The following is a 12401-nucleotide window of genomic DNA, read 5'->3' as shown; positions in this document are numbered from 1 at the left end:
AGTTGGTGGCACAAGAAGTGGAGTGTGAACTTGATTTTTGTCAGGATAGACACGGAACTCAGATGAGATGTGTGTTACTCAGCGTCTGTGGGATGTAATTTCAACAGTACTTACAAGGCCGTCATCCTTGATGTCATCACTCCTGCGGATTTCTCCGCTCAGTTCAGCTTGACTTCAGCATCACTCTCCCGTTTGCTATGACAGATGGGATGTCACTTTTGAACAACGTTAGTCATTGTGCGACTGAACACAACCAGAGCTGAGCAGATCTCACCACTGCTGCTGTAAATGTGAGAAATGTGAGGAATATTAAAGCCTTTTGACACAAACAAAATTTTCCGATTTAGGTCAAATGATATATAAACACAACGTTATGAAAGAATCCAGAGTATTATGGTCTGTATGGTTAGTGGTTATGAGCCAATTAGTAATAAAGATGATAATAAGTAATGCTATTATTTAATGCTAATAAAAAATGCTAGCTGCTATAATAATGACAGTTAATTTGTGATGCTGTTTTAGTGGCTGAATAAAGATTTGATCAACTTCTGCAATGAAACTGACTCCGCCCACTATTCTAGGTCACAGAGTTGAGATCAAGCATGAGGCTGTTACTGTGAGCAATCACAATAAATAAATGGAAATGGAAATACCGTCCTATAGTGTGTAGTAGAGATCAATACTGTGAGAATTTAATTGTTTCATGTCACTGAGCTACAGGCATTTAATCAGTACACCAATATATAATGTTTAGGAACTATAATCAGTTTATATGAGTAAATATATATATATATTTAATGTTTCCAGTGTATGTAGGTCACATTTGCCTGGTCATTTGAATAGTCAGTCCCAAGCCAAAAGAGTGTGGACGCCCTGGCCTAAACCATGTTGCGCTGCATTGAATGTGGCGTTGAGTTGTATCTGTTGCACTCTTTTCTGACTTAAACCAATGATACAGCTGCAAGATGTCATGTGACACCGTTTTCGTTTCCTTCCTGATGCAAACCATGTAGATGGGTGACAACATTGTTGTGGTTGTTTACTGAAATAATGTCTCTTAATGTCTGACTTTACCACCTGAGTACAGTATTTATAAATGGTATCAGTCAAATGAGAAACTTCAATTCAAGTTGTTGACTTGTTCCTCTGCTGCTGTTTCTGTCCTAGATCTGATCTGATGTCAGAGAGCCAGTAAATCACAGACAGCAAACCATTTTTCTTCTTCTGTTGTCGTGCCTGACATTTCTGAATCAACAAGGGGGAAGCCCAACCTAACGCTCTGTTTAATAACGGCACGAAAAATGAAAAGATCCTGAAGGTAGGTGCACTTCCTGAACGGCTATCTGAAAAAAGAAAGAGAAAAAAAGAGAGAGAGAAAACACTGCAATGTAATTTCTCATGACTGAGCTCTCAGCCCTGGGGCTTATCTTTCTCTACAAAAAACAAAAGAAAATCTGGAAAACTAACAAATAGGAAATAAAGGCATTTCTCCTCTTAATCCTCCTCACCTCACGGGTGAAAGACACAGGTTAAAGACCTCACAGACGTACAGCAGCACGATAAAGGTCCGAGTCAGTCTGGTCAGTGTTTCGATAACTTCATCAATCCTGGGAAATGCAATCAGATACAGTCCAACACTAAGCTGCTGTTGCCCTCTGGGAGGCGGAAAGAGACATTCATTTTGGCGAGGAGGGCAAACTATCTCCCTTTTGTAATTAAGAGTACCCAAATAAACTGTGTGTGTGTGTGTGTGTGTGTGTGTGTTACCCCTGAAGTGGAACAGTTAGAAACAAATAAAAGGCTAATGAAGAAATGATTGCTCCTTTTACAGGAAGAGGGAAGAAGGAAGGGATAGAATCTGAAGGCAGCAGTCTGGCTGTTTGTGCACCGCGAGTCCAAACTAGGTTTGTCGAAATAGGATGAAAACGATGTGTGTCTCGGTACAACAGGGTCAGATATATGGGTCAGACACCCCTGGAATAACAGGAAATGACCCTGAAATTCTATTGGCAGGGCCTCTTATTAAACTTTCAAATACAACTAGAGGACAGATATCTGAGTGAGACATATACGTATACAAAAATAACCAAGATAGTCAAATCTTAACCATTGATTCTCCTGGAAAAATAGAAATGGCTAAAATGGATAATAAAAATGTTGGTGATAATCTTGTGGTAAGGCTAAAGACTGAATCATTAGATAATAGGATGAGACGCTATTTAGAGTTAGCCAAAAGTGTATTAAAAAAATCACTTAAAGTCACACGAACATGGTTAGCATTCAGTCACATAGAGTAACTGCAAGATAAATGTACAACAGCTAATAGTTAGCCAAAAAGCTATATATATAAATGGTAAGATATCATTATGTCAATGTAAACATAATTATACTTTCACCCTAAAAGTAGAACGCTTTAAATGCAACTAAAGTTAGCATCTTAAACAAACCATTGTCTGAAAGTCAGAAAATGAATAATTCAAGTTCTATGACTGAAATAATAAGAAACACATTGGTTTTGACTGTTTTTAATGGGAGCTAATCCTTCTTGTCCATATTGACTCAGGGATCAGAGCTGAGAATCTTCTGTCCACATTAAACATCTACAAACTTCCAGTCATTAACACATTTCTCAGTGTCTCTGACACCTTGTAACTCTGAAGCGTGGGCCTCTAGCTCCGTGTTTACTTTCCTTGGCAGATAAGTGACGGCAAATCAAGACGCCGAGCCGTTTGTGATGAAAGGTTTTGACTGCAGAGATGAACGTTTGTGAATTCCAAAGAACAACTATGGATCACCTTACAAAGCAAGGTCAATCCACTTACACTGAGAAGATTTTAGTGGCCAAGGCGACAAAAAACAGAGACCCACAGCAGCTATTTCTAGAGTTCAGCTGTCTGGACACATCTGCCATATTTAAAAACAAACAAAAAATATTTTTTTCTTATTTCAACCCTTAGAATGAAGTTGAAACTCTTTAATGTGTCATTGTAAAGTTGACCAGCCGTGGAGAGCGTGGTCGATGTTTCAACACAGAGCTGCTGCACTGGCTTGTTTAGCTGAGTGTTATCAGTCAGAAACATTATCTTCTTCTTTGTCACTGTGGTGAAATACTTTTGTTACTGTGCCTGAGTCGTGGTGTCCAAACCGCGGTTGAGTGAAAATGTAAAAATGTCCCCCGCTGACTGTTCCATCAACAGACTCAAATTAAATAGGATTGAATGCTTTATGTTTGAAAAGTTTTAGAAATCAGATACAAACTCTGTTTGATAGAACTTGGATAAAACGTAGCTAAATGTTAGCCCTGAGAGTAGACTTTAGCAAGAACTGTGAATGTAAGCTAAAAAAAATGCTGTAAAGTAATGGCTAAAATGTGTGTAAATATTAGCAATAAAAACATTGGTCAGTAACTAAATGATAGTTGATGAAATAGCCGTTTTAGAAGTTCTTGAAATGGACAATTATTTTAATATTTTTGGTAGAAAAATTGGGTGTCATGGAAACACAGACACTACAATGAACATAACACTGGATAAAGCAGAGATTTTTGTGAAAATCTTTTTGACTTTGTGACGTGGTTGTTAAAACAACCATGGCTTAATTAAAAGGAATTAAGGAGTTAGAGAAATAAATCACTTAGGAAGATATATAAATAAATTAGCTACAGGATTAAAAATGGCTGACAGTCTTCTGATTTATACTTTTGTTTTTCCACTCAACAGGCTTAAAACAATCCTGGTTAAAGGAAATACCTTGCGGGCATTCTGCTGAGTCACCCCTGGCAGATGACTACAGCGTTTGTAATTGGTGATAATTATTAGAAATATGGCCACAGATTAGACATATGTTTGTACATTTTAAAATATGTGTATTTGAAAGAAAAGCAGTAAAAATGTCCCATCAGTCCGCTGCTACATGCAGGCACAAGTTTTCGCCACATGCAAGAGTTTCTTAAGAGGTTGAGTGCAGGAAAGCGTACACAAACATTACGCAGCAGCACAGTCGTTGGAGCGTGACATTGATGAACTCTGCACAGCGAGTCCGAGCACGCACAGGGCCTCAGCTCATATCCAAGGCATTCCCGTCTGCTCTCTCTCCTCTCTCTCCTGCCACTGAAGCACACTGACTCATGGAATGAGTACTTGAACTGCGTCTGGACAGCATCTCCTACCTGTGGATCCTCTGAACTATCAGGTCTCTTGAAACCTCTTGTCGCCATGCTGTCCAGGCCGTGCCATTTTCATTCCAGAGCAGCCGCTCTGCTCTCCCACCTGTCATCTGCACTCTGCGCTCCCTGCGGCCGTACTGCTGACAGCCTCTGAACGTGAGGGGAGTCACAACATCAGCCCCACGGGGGGTGTACCGATACAGGCCGTGGACTGCGTTGTGCTGTCATTACTTACCTCTGCTGATGAAGAGCCTAGAACTCCACTGCAATTAAAATTTAGTCATTAATGAGTCCTTACCAAAAAAAAAAAAAAAAAAAGGGGGGGTACCAAGCAGGGGCCCTTTGACCCCTAGGGGGTCTGCTGAGGTACTGCACTGCAGGGGGGTCATTACATTCTTTGGTTGATTGATTTTTTTATAGTTTTTATACAGTTTTATAAAATAACTATGATTAACTATTATTTGAATTAGTATTAAATATAGTGACAGAGTAGATAGATATACACTAGAACGGTGTTTCCCAAACCTTAGCGAGTCAATAGACATTATTCATAAACTCCTGGGAAACATGATTGGAGATGACCCAAAAAAAAAAAAAAAAACTCTTGCGAACCACCTGACGGGCGGGACCCAGTCTTTGGGAAACAATGCAGTAGAGGGTCCCCGGCTGCATTACTCCATCAGTTTTGGGGTCCTTACTTATTTACACTAGTTTTTATTTCATGTAATTTTGTGTATATTGTGGTATGCTCGTATAGTACATGATTAAAATATTTTTCAATATAGGTACTGCAAATACGAGTGTAGTATAGTGTTAGGAAAATATCATTGACTTTGACGATGGTAACGATGATATGATAATTATGATGGTTATCTTATCCTATGGAGAGGGTTTGGACTCGATTTGAACTTTCAATTTATTTCTTCTTGTTTCCTCATGCGTCCTTCCTTGATGCTATAATTACATCGGGGCAATTGGGTCCGCACTATTTCAATTAGTGAGAAACAGGGCTCACCTCCGCTTCAGCCCCTACCTCTGTGAACGCAGCGCCGTCATGTGACCACATGATAAGGCCAGACCCTGGCAGGACACCCAGCTGGGTGTAATTTTCCGGAAAATATTGCCCTGTTAAAGCACGGCAACAGCTAAACATTTACCTCGGTGCAAAACTCCGGTAATGAAGATATTGCATTACATGGCAGTATTATTCCAAATGATGCATGCAGGAATAATTAGAAATAGAATAAGCAAAAATTTAATGTGTGTCTCTCTGCAGGTGACAGTAAATCGTCTTGGCCATGGTTCCTCAGTGAAAAGACAACATATAAAAGAAGATCCATTAAAACAGGGAACAACTGCATTAAAGAACTATTTAGGCCCATCACACAGTGGGTAAGCCACCGGGGCTCACACATAAATCCTGGAAAACTCATATGTTCAACACGACAGGATTAGCAGCCATTATCACTGGCCTGGTTTCAGCTGGGATTAACTTTGCTGTTTTGTTACTTTTACAGTAAGAAGCCCTGATAGGGATCAGCAGGTTTTCACAGGATGAGACCCTCAGCCACCATACGTACATGGCCAACCTGAACAGGTGATATATGAAGTTCAAACCCATTGATGTCAGCCCATAATAATCCTGTGGTGGTGGTTGTGTTTGCAGAAACTCAAACACTACCACCATGGCTCGCCTTTCAATGAAGGCCCGTCCACATTCATTCGTCAGCTCTGATCTCTGATCCTCTGCTTGACTTGCTCTTCCCTCACCTTGATGGATGCTGAGGGGAGATCAGGTTAATGGCCATTAACAGTAAAGACAGTGATGTTGATGGAAACTTTGATCTCTCCTGATAAGCAACTGGAAGGTCTTTACCACCAGTAAGTGCTGGTGTCTGCTACTCAGCTGACTTTGTCTACAGTTTCCTTACATGTCGCACAGTACAGAGTGAGACATGAACTCATTTTCAGAATAGTTAGTCAATATTTCCGTTCAATTTAATGCAACTGGAATTTTATAGATAAAGTAACCTAAGGTTGGGTCAAAGACAAGTTAATGGATTATGTTTTATGTTATGTCTTATGTTTTTAATTATGTTTCTCTTTAATCATACTACTTTAATGCAATATTTACTACATTTACCAAGTGGATTTGTTTGAGCACTTTTGCCATAGTAAATAGGACCTGATCAACTGTAAGACATTTTCAACAGAGGACAGAGTCAGACTGTGGGTGAGACCAGAATAATGTCATTCTTGAAGACCATGTACATTTAGCACTGGCTTTATTCTGTTGTCATTTTACACATATATTTTGTTTTTTGGCCTGCTTGGATGAAGTAACAAAAACGTATCAAGTAGTTAAGGAGGGGGTAAGGGTTATTTTTTTGGAAGAGTTTGTCAAATTGCCTTTTTCCTAGTATTCATTTGCAGTTTGAAGTTGCGTTGGATGATTTTCACTTTAAGTGAATCACCCATATAATGGTAGTCACTAAGGAAAACGTACAGTTTAAAAAAGTTTTTAGTTTTCGCACCGAGCCTTTGCTGATTTCCAATTCTGTCCAGACAGTGTAAATAAGTACAGTGTGTGATCCAGGTGCAGTAAGTGTGAATGGTTGTTTGTCTCTGTATGTGAGAGCAGTCCAGGATGTACCCAACCCTTGTCCACTGACTATAAGAATGAGCTCCAACCCCCACAACTCTGATGACAAATGAATTAAGGGATAAATAAGTGTTCATTATCTGTCGAATTTTGATGTGTAGATTTATATCTGGTCACATAGTTGTTTGTCCTGATGCGACTAGTTCCTAACGTGCGCAGTATAAACTTAATCTCATCATTTTGTCACCACTAAACCACTGTATCTAAATGACATCATCAGTACAAAATAACAGTACCAGGACCAGATTTCTGTGGTTTCATTTTTCTGCAGCAGCAGCAGAGTTGAATCATCCATCATTATGTAGAGTCTGTGGTCAGTGTAACCCAGGCCCCAGTAGCTGCAGAAAGTCATTGTACTGATACAGAGGAAATATTCATCAAAAGCCTGGAAGCATTAGCCACCACGGAGCCTGTTGAACTGAGCAGAGGATTCTCTCGTTAAATTATTTAGCTTTTGCACTTTGTTCAGTATGTGGATGAACAATTTGTTTTCTTCCTTAAAAAGTTGCCTCGTCTCACACTGAAGTTGGGTGAAAACAAAATCTCCTGTGAAAATAATAGTTGAAACAGGATTCCATTGTAAACAATTAAAGTCTTCTGAGCTCTTTTCCTACAACCGATTTTCAATGTTTTGGGCTAGAGAAAAAAATCATTTCAATTTAATAACTTTTTTCTGTCCCTGAGGTGCAATTAATCCTGCAGTGATTGTTGCAGGACCAACACACACACATAAGAGCAGAGCATTAATAAAAGAAAAAAATATATACAGCTAGTGTAGCAGAATTATAAATGAAAATCAAAGTCTTCTGTTCCCTGCTCCCTACTCTCACCACATATTACAGTGTCATCTGCCAACATCATAGTCCAGGTATCCTCCTGCCTGACCTCATCTGTCAACCTGTCCATCACCGTAGCAACAAAAGAAGACTCAGAGCTGAGATACTCCGCCCCCACCTTGAACCCATCTCTGACTCTGAACACACACCTAACTACTGTCTCACTCGTGTCACAGTACACATGTCCTGCACCACCCTCACATACTTCCCTCCCACTCCTGTTTATCCATGTATGTCTACTATAAGAGTTAAACAATTAAGGTTCAGTATAAAGAACACACACCTATTAGATCAATAGACGTGAGAAGAATAAATGAAGACTAAGGGTTTTAAAAACTGTCACACAACTGGTGCTGTGTGACACCAGGTCAGCAGCAAGAGCAAAATGGAATGTTGACAGGACATTTGTGAGACTTAAAGACAGGACGTAAGGCTAGAGGTTTAGAGGAGGCTGAGATTTTTCATGGGGACTGACCAGGATGGACATGATTGGAATTGGGCGGATGAGGGGGGCAGTTAAGGGTGAAGAGTTGGAAGATAAAGTTAGAGAGGCCAGGCAGGAAGAAGAAGACAGAAATAAGATTAATTAGAGTTAAAGAGGACATGAAGACGAACATCTGTTAACTGGAAATTTCTGTCCCTTGTTTTGGACCCTTGTATGTGAACCCTTGAGATGTTTGACAAGACTATTTAGCAAAGACAATTAACCATAGTTAATGTCACATCAGCCAGTCACCTTGACCATGATAACAGTAGTAAACATACTGAGCTGCTTATTATAATCTATTTACCAATGTACATAATCAGAGGAGACAACAGGTGTACCTGTATACGTCCTTGCTTGTTACTTTCCCTTATTTTCTCTTGTAAATATGTCCAAATTGACAAACAAGAGTTTGTAGGAGTAACAGCTGTTTATTCTCTCTCTAATCTTGACCAATCTAGATAAGAGGGGACAGCAGTACTTAGGAAGGAAGTACCCTTATGGGAGGATCAAGCAGAAGCAGCAGCCAGCATCCTCAGACTCTCACATCTCCAGCTGCCGAGGATCTGAGAGCAAGAGAAGAGGATAGGGGCCAGAGGAAGGTATGTTGAGTCGCACATTTGACTCATGACTTATCGCTCTAATCTGGAGAATCTACTGGCTGAGAGACAGTGATTAATGGGGTGTGGACGGTAGCCTCTCTCTAAGTGCCATTATTTATACGTTTCAAGGCTCGGTGGCTTCGCTTCAACTGTCAGAATTATAACGGTTAATTGAAAAAAAAAATATTGCAAGGTCTAGGTCAACAAGAGGCTTGATGGACGATGGCCTTCGGGCATTTTCATTTTGGTACGTGCAAAGTCAGCAAAAAGTTATGCTACCGTAAAATGATGAAGCAAAAACGTAGGGTCTGGTTCAACAAAAGTTTTTTTTTTTTTTTTTTTCCATTTTCCATTTGGCCCGTTAAATCTCTAGCTTCAAATCTAATGCTTGTCATAATAATTTCAAGGAAGTCACAGAATGAGATGAATGAAAGTCTTACATAAAATAAGTTGTAATGACCTCTCACCATCCCATCTATATAAAATACTCATCTAAAACTGAGAACACAACACCACTCTCTTCCCTTCACTCTGTGTGCTGTGTGATTTGACTACAGTAAAAGCAGTTGCCTCTTCCCTCCATTGTCTCCACGCTCCCATCGCTCAGCGCCTCCACCCCTCTCCTCCCCCTCCTCCCCTAATTGAAACAACAGCCAACTAACTTTTCTGTCAATGTCAGCAAACATGAGCGCCAAACCAATAGCATCCAATCAGTTCAATTCTCACTGGGCTGTGGTGGCGGTGGACTCACGCTGAGAGCGGCCTCTCGTTCAAAATGAACTCTGGATCTCTGCCCTTCCTCCTCTTCCACTTGGCTCTTCCTCCTCCTCTTCCTGTTGTAAAGTGAAGGGCACAGCAGTGCTGCAAGAAATGTCCGTCCACCATCATCACCACACTGTTGTAATACTGCTGTGATTATCGCTTAAATGACTCAAATCTGTAGTTTACCCACAATTCATCCAATAGGTTTTGGAGGTGTGTGCACTAGATGTAAAATCCATAAAAGTAAAAAAGCAAAAAAAAGGCAGATTTTGTTTAAAGGACATATTGGCAATATTGGACTGGTTTAAGAAGTAGATTTGTGTGTCATAGAATATGCAGTTCATGTCTGGGGTTGGCATTAATACTATTGACTGGGTGTCTGTGGTTTACCTACCTGCACTCACATGAAGGGAAAGACTGAATCCTTTATCTTCATCTCTTTTCAAATATTTAGTTTTACAAAGACAAGCCTCCCATCCACAGCACGGCCCGTTATTTCTTGCAGCGTATTCCATGCCATACAGTTTGCTGCCTAAGCAGGCGCACCCTCTAATGAAGCAGCGGGTATCAGCAGATGTGGGTCTATAACTTAATTTCCCCCCTCGGCTATAGAGGAGATCCTATGGCTTGTAAGTGGTCTTGATGGATGAGTATTATAGCTCATCATACTCCCCATCACCATCACCATCATCATCGTCAACCTCTTCACTCTCCCCAGCATCCAGCGCCCGTCAACACTGTCTCCTCCATATTAGAGTAACAGAATTTATGAGAGATTTTTATTTGACAGTGGTTCAAACATCGTCTGTACAGGGACATGTAGTCGGATGTGTGGAAAACCCTTTGTTTGGGATGTGATCTTGCTGCTGAAAAATTTGGAATTTCACCTGAAGTATAGTCTGTTCATGATAGTGAGGCAATCAGAGCTCCTTGTTTGTGAACAGGACTCACTTAAAGGGAATTTTTGGAAATTTAGTTTTTTGGTGGATGGATGGATGGATGGATGGATGGACATTAACTGGTGCTTTTAAATATACAGTATGTCAAAATCCAAGCCTACAGAAATGTGACACACGACGCAAACATAAACACAAATTACCATAAATTAACAATATTTTCCCCCAATGTGTTTTTTGAGTTAAGTTCAATACATACAGTTGAGCGGTATTTCTAATAGTCTTTAGATGTAGAAATGCTGTTGCTGTTTGGAGCAGGATGGAGAGGCATATCTAAAGAAACATCCCAATCATGGAGGTGGACGTAAACTCTAATGTTTGTGAGGGGCTGCAGATCTAAGAAGAAAAAAGAAAATATGTTCAATGGTGGGCTGGTAGTTTTGAAGTGTGTTTGTGCGTGATAGTACCCTCTGTCTCTCTCAAGGACATGGATCTATGGTTGCTGTTGCAGCGAGGGGCCGAGGGGACCATGTGGCGAGGCGTCCATATGGGGTAATTTGAGTAAACTCAGGGTAAGGCCGCTGTGTATCCATGCACTCTGTTGACTGTTTCAACAGACATGTTTTCCCAAAGCAGAAAAAAGGTACACTAAGAGGGTTGCCTTCAGTCACGGCTCAGTTCACCAGGCTCCATGGCTGCAGGAATCTGATCCCTCTGAATTAAAGACTCATCCTTCCCTGGGCTCCACTGTTTGAGCCTCTCCTCCTGGTCGCTGCGTATTAGCTTTAATTAATACGATTATTACCTTAGCATATATACACAAATGTGGCTTTGTTAAGTCGATTCATGTTAAAGTGATGAGCTACTTTGACTTGTACTGTATAAAAGTACTCTTATCACTCTCCTGCTACTGTTTTTACTTAGAAGTATAATCAAGTGGAAAGTAAATGCAGTAGATTTGACCAAATTTATTAAGTGCATACTGTGGCGTATGCCTCTAAATGAACGAGTGTAAAGTAAAGGAAGCCACTGCATTAATCTGCTGCGGTAATTTAATTCATGCCCGTCTGCTTTGTTAACATTTCTACAAAACATTTGAGTTTTTTGCAGATGTTAGGCAACTCATAAAAATGTAATGAAAATAAAAAAGCCAACAAAGATAAGGAATTTATTCAATGGTATGATATAAATAACCACAAGTTATTTTTCAAAATAATAATAATAAAAAAGGTGTTCCAAAAGACACCTTAGTGTATGGGTAGAATAGCTAGTTACAATTTATTTGCTCAGTATTAGCACAGAAAAAGCTAATCAAGAAAAAAATAAATAAATAACAGCAAGCTAATTGAATTAGTTGAAGTGTAATATGATGGAGAGAAAGAAAGACAGACAGACAGACAGACAGACAGACAGACAAGTTTTATTTTTAATAGCATTGTGGATGCTAAGTTGATGCACATTCAACAGTAGTTTCCAGTAATATTTTCTTAGAAATAAAGAGGCTTCTAACTCTATTCACAATATTATTAAATATTAACTGCAGCCCAAGTTGCAGCCATCGGTCTTTGGTCATTGACATCCAAACCTTGTAGCAATTAACCTAATAATATAGGGGGAAAAAACGTTTTTTATGTTTAAAAACAAACCATCCGTCACCTAAAATGACCCCAAAGAGAAAAAAAAAATCTTGTGTCTCTTGGAGAAAGTTTCAAGTTTTGTTTGCAATTTCAGAAGGAGTTTAGAGGAGGGTTTTGAGAATTCCTTTACCTTACAATACATCTTATTCTGTCTTTTAAAAAAGAAGGTAAAAAAATTGATTTTCAGTCAAATGAGAACGGGGTCGAGCCACTCAGGTTATCATCAATATTTAAGTAAGCGGCATTTAAGTGGTATTTAAAGACTGTTTTGCTGACGTTTTGACCTTAAGTGTCTCATTTTAGAATTGATGAGAAGGTGGTTTTGGGGGAGAGGCTGGGTCAATATTGAGACTCACA

General features: G+C 39.7%; 1 protein-coding gene across 2 annotated transcripts in view; it reads left to right on the top strand.

Annotated features, from left to right (window-relative positions):
* The window catches only part of adad1 (adenosine deaminase domain containing 1 (testis-specific)), a 65049-nt gene that overhangs the window by 8033 nt on the left and 44615 nt on the right, over positions 1-12401 (top strand). Inside the window, exons 4-7 of one of the 2 annotated variants that reach the window (XM_025063103.1) lie at positions 1168-1318; positions 5442-5557; positions 5683-5762; positions 8609-8749. The gene's annotated coding sequence lies outside the window, so the exon portion shown is untranslated. The remainder of the gene's footprint in view (positions 1-1167; positions 1319-5441; positions 5558-5682; positions 5763-8608; positions 8750-12401) is intronic. The other variant, XM_025063104.1, reaches the window with a different exon arrangement.

Source organism: Cynoglossus semilaevis, chromosome 15 (assembly GCF_000523025.1).
Source record: "Cynoglossus semilaevis isolate Cse_v1.0 chromosome 15, Cse_v1.0, whole genome shotgun sequence".
Taxonomy (NCBI): Eukaryota; Metazoa; Chordata; class Actinopteri; order Pleuronectiformes; family Cynoglossidae; genus Cynoglossus; species Cynoglossus semilaevis.
Note: the sequence above shows the minus strand (reverse complement) of the source record. Positions and strands in the feature narration are given on the sequence as shown.